The sequence below is a fragment of the Diuraphis noxia genome, unplaced genomic scaffold (genome assembly GCF_037042655.1).
Source record: "Diuraphis noxia isolate RWA-SAM2 unplaced genomic scaffold, SU_Dnox_SAM2 contig0003, whole genome shotgun sequence".
Lineage (NCBI taxonomy): Eukaryota > Metazoa > Arthropoda > Insecta > Hemiptera > Aphididae > Diuraphis > Diuraphis noxia.
This window is the reverse complement of record NW_028301713.1, coordinates 33,422,446-33,437,054: the sequence shown is the minus strand read 5'-3', so window position 1 is coordinate 33,437,054 and position 14,609 is coordinate 33,422,446. Positions and strand designations below refer to the sequence as shown.

At 29.2% G+C, this 14,609-nt stretch overlaps 1 protein-coding gene across 1 annotated transcript in view; it reads left to right on the top strand.

Annotated features, from left to right (window-relative positions):
• LOC107170472 (uncharacterized) overlaps window positions 1-14,609 on the top strand; it is a 175,396-nt gene that overhangs the window by 53,568 nt on the left and 107,219 nt on the right. The window contains exon 2 of the mRNA XM_089222992.1: window positions 3,781-3,819. The gene's annotated coding sequence lies outside the window, so the exon portion shown is untranslated. The remainder of the gene's footprint in view (window positions 1-3,780; window positions 3,820-14,609) is intronic.

Sequence of the window (14,609 nt, the reverse complement as noted above, 5' to 3'; positions counted from 1 at the left end):
GTATAACACATACCTCGTCGTCGTCATCATCGTTGTCGTAATAGGTGTGCGGAAATTTAAAAATATACGCCAAGCACAGAAACACACACACATTAATATCGTATTGTATTGTAATATTTAATAATAATAATAATAATAAATATTATTATTATTATATTATACGGTGAGTGACCGTTATATTCATCGTCATATTATATAGAACCTATACGTGTGTTGCAAGCTGTAGTCGGCACACTCTCTTTCGCCATGTCCGAAGTGATTGCGTGCGACCAATTGCAGTGGCAGTGACCTTGTACCTATATATATATATATATATAATATATGTGACGTACGATAATGTATTCTATAGTATTATAATCCAATATGGTACCTATATTATGTATATTATTATATTTTAATATTATGTAAGTATAATATGCCGTTGCCGTCCGAACGCGCGTGCAAATAGGTACGTGTTTATTTGGCCTGTCGACTTTTTTAACGATTAAGACATTATGCGGGCGTGTCCAGCCTACGCACACACACACACACACACACACACACAAATACAATATAATAATATAATATATGACCGCTTGCCGTGAGCGATCTATCTTGCTTGATTACCGTTTAATTTAACAGCGCGGGCACGGATAAAAACCAACCCTTGTGTACCCTCGCGTTTGGGTATACTACTCCTCCCCCCCCCCCCCAATCACCTACCCTAAGGCTGACCCGGAATCATCGGGAAAAGGTTAAGTATATAACAACAACACGGAGAGATAAGGTCTCTCTCTCTCTCTCTTTCTCTCTCTGCGTTTTGGTGATTATCGTATAAATTGCGCCCGAATCGCGTTTCACGATTATTGCGTATAAAAGCCACCGGAATTATAATGGGTATTAGAGGTAGGTGGGCATAAGTACACGCTGAGGCCAATCTACATACGACATGCGTTAATTTATTTTGTACCTAATAACATATTATATTGCATATTATTATTATTATTATTATTATTATTGTAATTCCACTGTGTATGGTATTATATATCGTATATCGTTGTACAACACTATTATAATTTATATGGATTATATTATATATTACGAGTAAAAGAAAAAAAATTAATACGTATACACGCTGTACTAAACGATCGGTCAAAGTCGGTATCATCGCGGGGTTGAGAATGAAAAAAAAATCTGTTTTGTCTTTTAAATACTAGACTATATAATACGGTTCTGTCATTTCAGCATGATTATGTGTGACGGATGAGTCGAAAGTGTGACGCGAGTGGAGTCGAAAACTATACGACTTTCGACATAAAACCGAAAGGAATGTGTAAGATTTGGTCGGGTTTGTCTAGCTGCAGCTCGGACTTGAAGTAATTTTCCCTTTTCGATTGGATTTGCCACTTCGACCCTTTCGCCACGGCACCTGCCGTTTCCTATTTTTCGAATGAATTGATTTTCTCGACTTATATATACTCCGGTCCAATCTTTATGTCACGATTCGCGGACCGCCTCGACGAATTCAAACCGTTGAAAAGTTTTCCGATACGGATGAAAAATAATATGCAGAAGGTGTAAACCGTTTGAAAACCGTGGCATTAGTAAAAATAATTCGATTCAATGAAAATGTTTGCTGACATTTTTTGAAATCATTCTATTGTAAAACTGTTAGTCAGGTAAAAGTTTAATTACGACTTTTTTACATTTTTATTATCTATAAAATTGTATTATTTATAAACGTATATACGAGAAAAATAAATTTAAAATAAATGGTTTTTAAAAATTGTAGTTATTGCAGGTTACTGTTAAGTGGTCCTTGATTTTTGTAATCTATTCTTCATGGACACTAATTATCAGAGTTTGGCCAAAAAGTAAATAAACGATACATTTATAGCTAATACGATAAACATTTTTAATACAATATAAATTAATATTTTTTAAATATTCAATTGGCAATGTTGAGTCGCATAAAAAAATTATTTAATTGTTCATTAGAATTAATTTTTAAAAAACGAGTTCTAAATAAGTTGGGCGTAACAATAGTGGATATATTAGTTTTGCAATAAAATATAATAAAATTAGTATTCATCTAATTATACTTAAGATGAATAATAATGATAGTCTAAAGTACCTACCTATATACATCTTTAAACGTTAATTCGTTAAACAATAATTTTTAAGGGTGGGTGGCTGGTTACCTTGGCACCACAATATTTAACAATTTTATTAATTATTATGATAGATGGATACAGTCGTATATTATACTTATAGCAACAAAAGATAATCAATACATAATCATAAATAATTATTAGCTGACATATCAAAATTAATTATATCACATATAAGCTTAAATAAATCTCATTATCTCTGGAAGTAGAAATAAAAACATATTTAAACAATAATAACGTTTGAATATCTGATACACATATTTTATTGATAACAAACATTTAAAGTACAATACAGTCTTTTGGAAATTGCAATAGTTGTCGTTTAGGTAAAAGCTTCCATAATATACTAGTGGAAAAAGTTCATCGTCTTAAAAAAACAAATGTTATCTGAAAATCTATTTTTAGTTCGTCGGAAATGTATTGTGTTTCAATATTCTTCGTTGTTTCTTATTGTTTTCAATAATAATCGCACGAGAAAAGAAAATCGTAGTTTTCTTCTATTTTTTTCATATTTTTCACCGTTATCAAATTCAAATGAGGTTCCCAATATAAAATATATATACAATATACATACATATATATATTTCTATTATATAAATGTTGATGTATTATACAATATATTATACATATCAAATTTTTGAGTTGATGATATAATAATATACTATTGTTTATGCTGTTTATGTATGCATATGATTGAACTCAAATCAACCAGACTGTATATTCAAAAATTCCTTGTCTGCAGTCACAGATGAGGGAACTATTTTTCATGATGTGAAATTGGACATTAAATTTACAATGTCATATTATTAAAATTATAATTTATTTTATCCACCAAAAAACTGTTACATAAATAAATAACCATATGAAGAATTTTAATTTACAAAATAATAAATAGAGAAGGATGCTAAAGATTTTAGTACGTGAAAATTGAGGACCAGGGTGGCCGAACCCAAATAGTTGGGAGAGAAGGTGAAGGAAAATAATAAGAAGAAGAATAAATTATAATATAAATATGCAACCTTGAATAAAAACGTTTTTATTCATCTACTTTAAATACTTATTCCATAGTATTAAATTACTATTAAATCTTTTAAATATCTATAATACATTACATAGCTATTCGTCGCATTCTGATTAGGAGTTTTGTTGATGCACACATATTTAATATATATATTTGCGTTACATAAAGTGGTAACACGAGTATTTTCACTGCTATTTATTCAATTTAATAATGATTTTATTTAAATAAACTAGATTTTTCGCATTTATAAGTAAATACTCTGGGCTAAATTTTCAAGTACGTGGATTTGTATATAATATAAAAAATAATATGTGGCAAACATTTTTTTCAGATAAGAACCACAATTTTTAATTAAGTTATGAACATTTTTTTAAATTATTACAAATCGAAATAATACGTACAAGTATTTTATAAAACATAATACTAAGGATAATATTCCACAATAATTCTCTTGGATATAAAAACTATGATTATTTTGGCTATAACTATAAAGTAATATGAATAGCATTTTCAAATTTATATTTCCATGAAAATATTCTGTTTTATCTTTTGATGGGGTACGTTATGACATTTTTAAACTAATTATTATGCTTTTATTTTTATTTTCAGAACCTTTTCAAGATCTCTGGATTGAAAAATTTTTGTGAGGTAAGTTTATGTAATAAAATACTAAATTATTAATGAATAGTTTGACTTATGGGTGTGATTAAGTTTCTTGAGTATAATATGATGATTATTAAAAATGGCATAGGTACAGCAACAAAAATGGAAATGTTATTATGTAATATATATGATAATGTTTTGTTCATGGTATATTAAGTGTATAATATTGTTTAAGTATGCGTGTAACATAGGTATAAATATATATATATATATATATATATATATATATATATATATATATAATTTTATTTAATAAACGCCCAGCGGCCTTTTAAGTTGAAAATAATACAAAAAGCGTATCAATAAAAAAGTAAATAAATACTGAAATGGTAGCTTAACTAAACAAATTAAATTAATGATAAATAGTTAATAAACGAATCAAAAAATATATAGTACAATACAAAAGAGAAGGTGGGCTTCAAGTTTGCTTCAAGTCAACAGTAAATGCCAAAAACTGAGAGTCGTGTCGTACCAGGTTAGCACTATTAATGAAGAAGGAGAAGTTGCGGCAAAAGTTGTACATTTTATTGAACCTTTGAAAATAAAATAGATGTATAAAGGAACATTTTTCCACGACTTTTCTGATTTTTTCGTTATATTTCATTGTTTCGTCAAAATATAATATGAATACCATATACGAAATCGAGCACACGACGCATATGATTATAATATTTTAGGCGTTTTATTTAAATCAAAACGTAGCCACTAAGTAAGTTGAATCTTGTTTAAAACAAATGTGTCTACTCTCACGCATAACAACGAGATGTGTATGCTATGTCATCTATATACTATTTATAAATGTACCAAGTTAAAATAATACTGTTTCTGCAACGACGGAAATGTATAATTTTAGGTATATCATTCAATAATAGCGGTCGCATGACTCGTTTAATCTCATAAACTTTGGTATCTATAGGTGAAAATAATTATAGTATTCGACATGCCATGCGTTTTCTCCGGAAGTGTATACTGTATCTGTGTACCAAATACACCGTATCAGTACCTATATTCACCTACACAACATTGCATTTACTAGCAAAAATACGAGTATATTCGTTTCAATAACGCACGGAAATTTGTAATAAAACGTTGAATTTTGGCAATTTGTATATTTAATATTTCCGTGATTTTTATCGCTCGTGCACAGATGGTATACCCCGGATGAAAATGAAAACGTACCAGTATAATACGAACAACGCACCGGGTGACGGTGGGTATGGATTTTTGGTTCGGCGGTTATAATATGGTGGCATAGGTGGCGGCGATGACGCCGACCCAGATTGCGCTTTGCCAAAGGATATTTTATTGCCCTCGTCCCCGGATCTGGCAAGGCAACAGATTTACAAATCATTTTTTTTCCTTTTCGTTCCGGATGGCTGTATATAGCGGGATTAGATAAAAGTAATATAAGTTATTTATCAATAATGTGTTTGGTAGACTGTTTTTATTTATATCATACCTATATATACTTACCTAGGTGCCGAGTTACACGAAGTATACGCGAAATTATTAGTTGATTCTATTAACTGATATTATCCACAATAAATCATCTGCGGTCAACACAACTATTTAATTTAATATTATCGTGCGCCAACGAAACAATGGCTTTATATATAGCGTAGTGATCAGATAAAAATGTCATTTCCAATAATATCATGTTTTTCTCTCGATACAAGGTATAAAAACGGATATTTCAATTCACAATGATATTGCGTAAATGTCTGGAATAAAACAGACCTCGAGTTGACTATATTGTATATTGTTTGGCGATCGTAAACCCATGAAGTAAACGATGGTAGGGAATAAAACGAACATAAAAACTGAACAGTACCATAGGATTACTCCGGTTTAGGCGCAGAAAAATTATGTAGAAATTTGATTCGACAAAATGCAGTCGTTAGAAGATTGTCATCTAAATTCCAAATGAAAAAATTCGAAGAGCAATTCACTTTTCCTTACTAAAATATATGTAGCGTATTTTATTATACAATTAAGTGTACATAAACAATTTACAAACCAAAAATGTTCAAATGATTTTCTATTGAGTTACCAATAATACAGTTCGAGAACGTATAATAAATGAAAATCATAGCTTTAAATTTACCTAACCGTTGATATTAGTACCTATATATAAATAATTCGTCATTTTTCGTAACGGTAACGTTTATATACGGTGTGATTACAATATTAACGAATGTCCCGAAATAATCTACACTTTATTTAACAATTAACGTCGAATTTGTATATAAAAATAATCATATTGTTTTGGACTCAACTTTATTATTATACATATTTAATAATATATTGTTTTTTAATTCTAAATACTATATTTTTATTCTTCATTAACCAATAGTAAAAACTTTGATGATTTATTTTAACTTCCAAATTATGTTTTAAACGATGTAATATAAATAGATATTCAGAGTAATATCGCAAGTTTAATTTATAACCTTTTAAATGACATGCGTTTGTTTTCAATCTTTAACGGGGATTATTTTGAGAACTGAATCAGAATTATTTTCAAATAAAATCTATTCTAAAGCTGTGTTAAAGTAAACTTTTTTGTTAATCGACATTCATGACAGCGTGCAGTCTAAAAACTATTTTATGTCGACATTCGTTTAAAAACTTATTCTATTTATATGGGTCTTATTGAATTATTATTATTTGATAGTAGTAACAGTTATACACGCATAACGCTATGTTTTTAAAATAAATTTTATTCACAAGTACTGTAATAGTCAGATGGAATAGTATGTCCAATTGATTTTCATATAATTTTAATGGTTATGTAGGCAATTCAAAGTTAAGAGTTTGACGTCTAATCGTACCAACGCGTTGTGCAAACTACTATTTATTCGGATACCATAGCAAATAAATAAGTGTATATATATATATATATTACATCTGTGCCACTATTACTACCGTGGATATCTGGTCTGACCGGGATCGGCATTAAGTGTCCGGAACGGAATAGAAATGGGGCCTGTTTGGTGAAATAAGTCTTGGCAGGTACTCCAATGCTGGGAACTTGAGCGTGGTCTCCCAAACATATATTCTCCATCTGAAATATACCCGAGGGTTTTCTCTTCCATCAGACTATTATTTTTTTTCTCCTTAACAATTCTTTACACAACAAAAAACTGTTCGTTTAGATAATAATATGTACACATGACCTGTATACTAAAATAGTGTTTTCATTTATTTAGGTAAAATGTTCGACTGACGTACACCCACTAAAAATAAAATATTAACATTACAATAATATAGGAACAGTAGGCAGGGTGCATATAACATCAAATAAAATAAGACAAAAATATTGACTTATTATTTATTTTTCGTTAAATTAAAATTTTTTTATTAAATACTATTATTTTATGTTATTATTACGGTCGCATAATTAAAATCTAATTTAATTGAATTATAGCTATTGTCAATGATAATAATATTACGATATAAATTATATAATATTATTAAAGTTTATAATATATGTTATATTATTTTATATGAGTGAAATATAATAATAAACTACACTGATAGCAGTATGACAATATCCATACAACAATAAATTATTGGAATCGAATGATCCTAAAGTTTTCGGTAAACATAATACAAAACAAAAGACAAATGACTAATGAAAGTTAATAAAATGATTACATTATAAATGTATGTAGATGAACTAAGTTTGATTGTGCTAATTTTGCTCGGTAAACGATAATAGAACATAATGAATAATGATATTGTATTCTTGTGTTGAACGCATACGGTATTGTTAATGAGCTTTAGCCATTTTATGTATATATAGATATACTTCCCGAATAAGTCTGAATAATTAAATATACTCTCATTTCAAGGGAATCGTCTGTAAAATAACTCTAAACTCTTCCTATATATCAAATCTTTGGTTAACAACTAACAAGTTTATCACAAATTGAATAAATTTATATTAGACGAAATAAACTATATTTTATTAGTTTAAAAAAAAAACCATTTTATCATTACTTATGTATTATTCTTATTATTATGATTATTACTCCAAATTTGGTATTCTTAGAATACAAATAAGAATCCAGAAGTAGAAACGTAAAAACAACATGCAATGTGTACGAATTCATTTCCACAGATCGTCTTGCCCGATCATAATCCGGTGTTTCTCTGTTTTCTCTGGTCTACACACGTTCTGTAAACGATGGCCATTAACGTCTTTCAAAAATATAGAACGGTCGTTGGGTGGAAGAGAAGGGTGATTGTATGTGTAAGTGCAATTGTGTGTCGAAAGTAATCGTGTATGGAACTATAAAGCTGTATCCGCCGGAGAGAAGATTGCGAAGGATTGGGTGGGGATAGAATAGTGGAGAAATGGTGAAGTGTGGTGCAAAACGACACACACAGAGCTTGTGGAATCGATAAAGTCATAAAATAAGTTCAACACCATGGATGGCTGGAGAGAGTAAGGGAAAAGAGGTAGTGAACTTCGAAGAGACGAGTGGCACGATGGAGTTGTTGGGGAAGGGGGATAGTACCCTCGGGGGTGGTGGGGCCAGGGATAAAATCTGACCGTTACGTTCTTATCGATGGTAGAAGGAAGCGTCGTGTGGTAGTTAGTGGTGAAGGAGGGGTAGGAGGTGAGATGAGAGAGATAGTGCATGAAACAAATTCGTGCGAAATCCGGCTTTTCCTACTTATTCTACTGCGCTCTTCTTCTTTCTTTCTCGGTCTTATTTTCTCACTTTGTTGAATCTATCTAATGTATGTGTGTGCGTGCATGTGTCTGTATCTTTGGAGAGTATGTTTTTTTGTATGTGGTAGGTCTTGCGCGCCTCTGTGTCCCGATGAATTATTTGCCCCGAGAGAGTTTTCATAATTATAACAAAAACACAAAAGATCTTCTTATTCCGTACACAGACATTGGTGTACGAATATCCTTATATCTTTAGTTTCAAGAATGAAAACGTTGATTAAAATCCATAACTTTACAGATATAGCTAGGTGACATGAAATCGAGAAATAAGAATATTGCAAACACTGTAATAACATTTTTAAAGTAAAAGACGAATCAAGTACGAACGAAAGTTGCTTATTTCTCTAGATGTGAGAACAGATATCTGGATAATGATATTATATTTTAAATAATAATGCACCTTGGATATATGTGTTTGTACCTATATATATATATATACACATATATATATACATATATTATACAAAGCAAGCCATGATAGGTACCGCAAGTCGTCTGTCCTTTCACTTAATCACTTAATCTAACTACCTTTAGAAATATAAAATATTTCAATGGGGTCATCGTTATATTGGAGGTAAATTATAAATCGATTTGATTTAGGAAAAATAAAGGATAAAAAAAAATATGAAGAAACTATTATCACAATAATTATATAGCTTTTATTTAGCTTTTGGATTGTAGCCAAGACGGACAAATCGGTTTCATAGAATCTGCTAGTTACGTAACCAAAATGTTTCTTCTCAAAATAATGCGTTTTTAACTATTGTACCTACAACAAACATATACAAAGATTACGTTTACAAATTGCTCAACAACATCATTGAATTGCATAAAACGTTAAATAACAATCAATACTTATTTGAAAATTTATCTCTAACAATCAACGAAGAAAGAATAGATAGTACCTACAAGTCTGAAACAAATATAAGCAATTCGATGTCCAATTAAGATATAATCGGTGAATATGATCCAAATTTGAATTCAAATATTTCCTACATTATTATAAATCAAATACATTCATTTTAAAAGACTATAAAATTTGTATTTTTATAAAAGATAATTAAATATCAATGAGCAAACTATCTTAAAGCACAAATGAATGCTCTTTTTCAAATATTATTTGGAAACAAATAAAAATTAGTTCAAGAACTTCAACTATTTGTTTTTACTCTAAAAGTTCTATTTAAAACACGAATTATTTAAAACAATTCACAACATTTTAAATTTCATTTCTGATATTTGTATTACATGAAATAATAACTGTCTTAATATTCTATGGTTGAATTAAAATCTACCAATTTTTATTTTTCAATATTGAAACTAAGTACTATTATTATTATTATTTAATCTGCCATTAAATTTAGATTGCTGTTTTAATCGTAGCAATATTGTGAAATTAAAATTAAAAATTTTAAATCAAGCTATTAAATATGATTTTATTTAAGTGTAAAATATTTTTAATTAACATATAATACTTATTTAAACTTTAGTTCGGTATTTACTACTGATAAATATTCAATATTGACCAGTCTATTAAACCCGTACAAAGTAAACAAAATATTTATAGCTTCACTATGATAAGAAATGAGATTTTCGCTTAATAAGAATAAAACATTTATTTTCGAATAGTACACAATATGACGACAAAGCATATTTGAATAAAATTGTGAACGTTATTGTTTACATATTTTCGAGTTTTATTAAACTCTATATACGTGAACTACAAGTGCTATGGACATATTTAATTTTATATTCCATAGATTCTCGATCAAAAATACAACGAGCTTATATCAGTTGTACCCTACAATCTACATATTAATATACTACTTTTATGATGAATAGGTACGTAAAGAGAAAAAAATACATAATAATTTGGAAGCCAAATAGAGATCAATATGTGAGTATAATAATATATTCCATTCGGCTATTCAATATTTATGTTATTTTGAATATTTCAGTGGACCATGTATTGCGTTTACAATCAAGAAAAATTTGAATTGAAAGGGATAATATTTTCCTTTAGATATCAAAACCATAATAATTGTGAAAATAAAATTTTTTTCTTTCTGTAATTTTTCCAATGAAAAAGAATGAAAAAAGAAAATCAAACGCAAATACATTCAAAAAAAAAAAAAAAAATAATAATAATAATAATACGAATATTTTCGTCGCATTGTATCTGTTATTACATTTTCGTCATTAGTTTTGCTGTTGTTGCCACAACAGATTATATTATTTCGTGTTTATTTTTCAAATTCGACACAAGTATTAATTCGTATTTATTTTTCGCAATGGATAGTGAATTTAGTGATTCTAGTGATGATATTAGCAGTAAGCAACGTACGCCTAAGAAAAGAGTTAAAATGGGATATTTTGAAAAAATTTCTTGCACTACTTGTTACCGGGGTTACTAGAGTTACCGATATTTATCCAGGAAAAAAGATTAAAGTCCATACTTTGTTTTTTGATAATAATCAATTACATTTCAAAGTTAATACATTTTACTAATATTGTAGTTAATAAAATATATTTTTTGTTTGATTATTAGATGGGTAATAGAAGTCTATAAACTTTATTTTTGCAACCCTGAAAAATTTGTTCAATTGTTTGGAATTTTCACAAAATGCTTAAATTTAATTATACATGATTAGATTTTTGAAATATTTCAATGTTATAAAATTATTAATAGATATTTAAAATATGCTCATTTTTATTCGATCTATGTTGATTAAATGTTTTTAGTCATAAATAATAATCCTTAGGAATTTCATATACCTATATTAATTTAAAACTATAGAACATAATATTGAAATACATATAGGTAATCAATATTTTTTTAATAAGATTTCTAATTTAAAATTTGAACGACATTAGATATTTACGAAAATATATGCGATACGATATCTAAATCACGCTTATTTAAAGTATAACATTATGTTATGAATGTTAAAAACCGTTTAAAATATTCACTGATAAACGTATCAAACAGCCTCTCAACCCATTTTATTATGGTAATATAATATCTTGTACTCAGTCTATTGAGATTATTTAATAATATTTGTTATTGTATTCGTAAATAATAGTCATTACAAAAACGCCTACTGGGTTTTCAGAAAATATGCCGATTATGTTTTTTCACGTTGAATTTACTACTATGTCATATCGGGTTATTTATTCATGTTATTTTTATATTTATCAGCACAACATAATAATGTGATTATTATAATATTACGAATCGCTCATGCCTTCGAATGCACATTTATTTTTGTCTTCGATCGTCATCGAAATCTCGAGTTTATACGCTCGCAATAACTCGATTCGAAATAACTGAAGTGCTTAAGGCGGCTTAAAAGTGAAGGGTCTCGGGGAAACGGCGCATATTTCCAGAACAGATGGAATAAATGTATACCAAAATTAAAAAGCGTGATACGTTTTCATCTGGAGTTATTTTTCATTATTTTTCAGATAAAGCATAATGAGTAACACGGGGTAATACATAGGCAAAACGGGTACATAATATTAGAACGATGTTCCGGTTAGAATGATGTTATACATAACTTTTTTTTAAATTGTAGTAATGATTGCAATGTATCTAATTAACTCGTAAACCTCCAGATAATTGTAAGCATATTTCTTTTAACCTTGGATTCTTTTATTTTTTTTAAATTGTAGGCTTGTCGTTGAGATGTATGCACGTTTTATTTGATCAAAGAATTTGTGGAAAGTATTTTAAAATTATTATATTATGTGGTTTAATTTGACGTCAGCTTAAACATGAAGTGTTTTGCACCGTACTAATCAGGGAGTATTCGAAAAAAAATCTTAGTATATTCGATTCGAATACTTGAATTTTGTTCATAATAAATCAATCACTCCAAATGAGGCACTGTGTGTACCTATAAATTGAGTGAACAATTTTTTTAATGCTTTGACAGGATTTCCGATTTATTTATGGGTATTGAATGTCAAATCATTGGTAATTTTGCTACTGTTTTGACGGAATTTCGAGTTTCGAGTTAATTGTATAACCAAAATAACTCAAATATAATTAATAGGAACTTATGTCCATACTATTTTTTTGGCTTCATAAATTTTGTGAAATTTGAAGGTTTATTTACATTACAATATAATTATGGTATTTTATTATAATATGATGTACTTATAATAACACAATATCCGAAGAACTTACTAAGTGCGGAACAATTTAATTATTACACTGCCCCGGAGCAACGTTTAAGAATATTTAAGCACATCTCGACCTTCTCGGTGCTATGCTCGATTTGAGTGTTGTTTGATAATCCCGGTTTTTCGGAAAAAAACATGCCAATACAGCAATACAGTGGAAGAGGGATAAGATCGTTTAGCGGAATCGGCTTTAGTATTTACCATCGCTTTTGTATATGATTTCAGTGTATACTGTATATGCATCATTCGGTGCGAGTGTGTCCTGACTAGAATTTGATTAGTTTTCGACGTTATAGTTTCAACAATCGATCCCGAAAACTGTTCATACAACAGTATTGTAAATCGTTGTGCACCGAATAAACCGCAGTGAATCCGAAACACTCGATGACTATCTTGTCTCTATGGTTGGTTTCGTTGTTGTTTTTTTCCACGACGGTGTTCCAATAACACTTTACCGATGACGGCGATTCGATCTGAAATGCACTGCAATGGATGCGCACCACACACACTCTCAATTCTCTCTCATCTCACACATACACTACACACATTCACACACACAAACATTGTTAACTTTAAAACGCCTGAGATTAGAAAATCAAAACCTCAGATTGAATTTCGCGAGAATACATATAATATACTGATGGTGATAAAAGTTTCACAGCTTAACCGGATAAATTGCACGCATTTAGGACACGACAACTTTAAGGACTATGTTTATATCTCCGCCTGCGACTCATTATAACACTACTAACGAACACTATTAAGGCAAACAACTTATGTACGTCCGCACAGTGCGGACTCACCCAGTGAAAAATTTGAGCGCTCAAACTCCCATAATGCCGTATAATGTGTGCAGATACATTATCATTAGGTATATATGACGTTATGTCGTAGATGATTGAAGAACGGTAGTAAACATTATTAAAACCAAATTGTCCGAATAATGTTTTAATTCTCGGCGGATTTTTCCCAGTCGACTTATTGCCACGTTTTCGATTCAGTAGTTCTTTTTTCATTAAAAATCATCGTCGTCATCATCAGCAGTGAAATCAGACGTCATCAGTGATCTCGTCAAATTTATATTATGCATTTATGCCCAAAGCTTATCCGAAGCGAAATGATATACACATCTCCAATATAATATTAATTCCAGAAGAATTCTTTTAGTACGTTATTGCACTGATTATAACACGTCTATGTGTGTGTGTGTGTGTGTGTGTGGTTATCACGCGAAAAATCTTAAGTCCCAGCCCGTGTTTATTTGTACAAACAACTTACTTGTAATAGATTCCATACTATCTCTCTTGTCTACCTGTTAATGCAACAGGCTTAAAATATTACACTAGGTATTCTATTGTACTATTACAATTTTATTATATATTTTTGTTTTTATTTTAGTATATTTTGAACCTTTATAGTATTCGTGTATAATATTATGTTATCGTGTTATTGTTTTTTGGTTGTAGTATTCAAATGTGGTTATTAAAGGTGTTGATTACAAAAATTAATGTAAAACGAAAACGTAATAATTATTTATTGGTTTTTAAATTTGTATTATTTTTAACTTTATACATATTTATTAACTATCAAATATAGTTTTTTACTTTTTTTAAAAAATATTAATCAATTAAGTAGGTATAAAGCCGTATAGGTATGTAAATTGAATTATTTTATTTTATATTTGTTATTTTTTATATATATATCGTATTTTTGAAAACAATTTGAACTATTCTTTTTGTTGTATGTGTCGTGATGTAGAAACTATTGTTTGATGCTACCAAACTACTCGGTTCCTATAAAGTACTTAAATTAAATTACAATATTTATTATTGTTGGTTTTAAAGGAAGG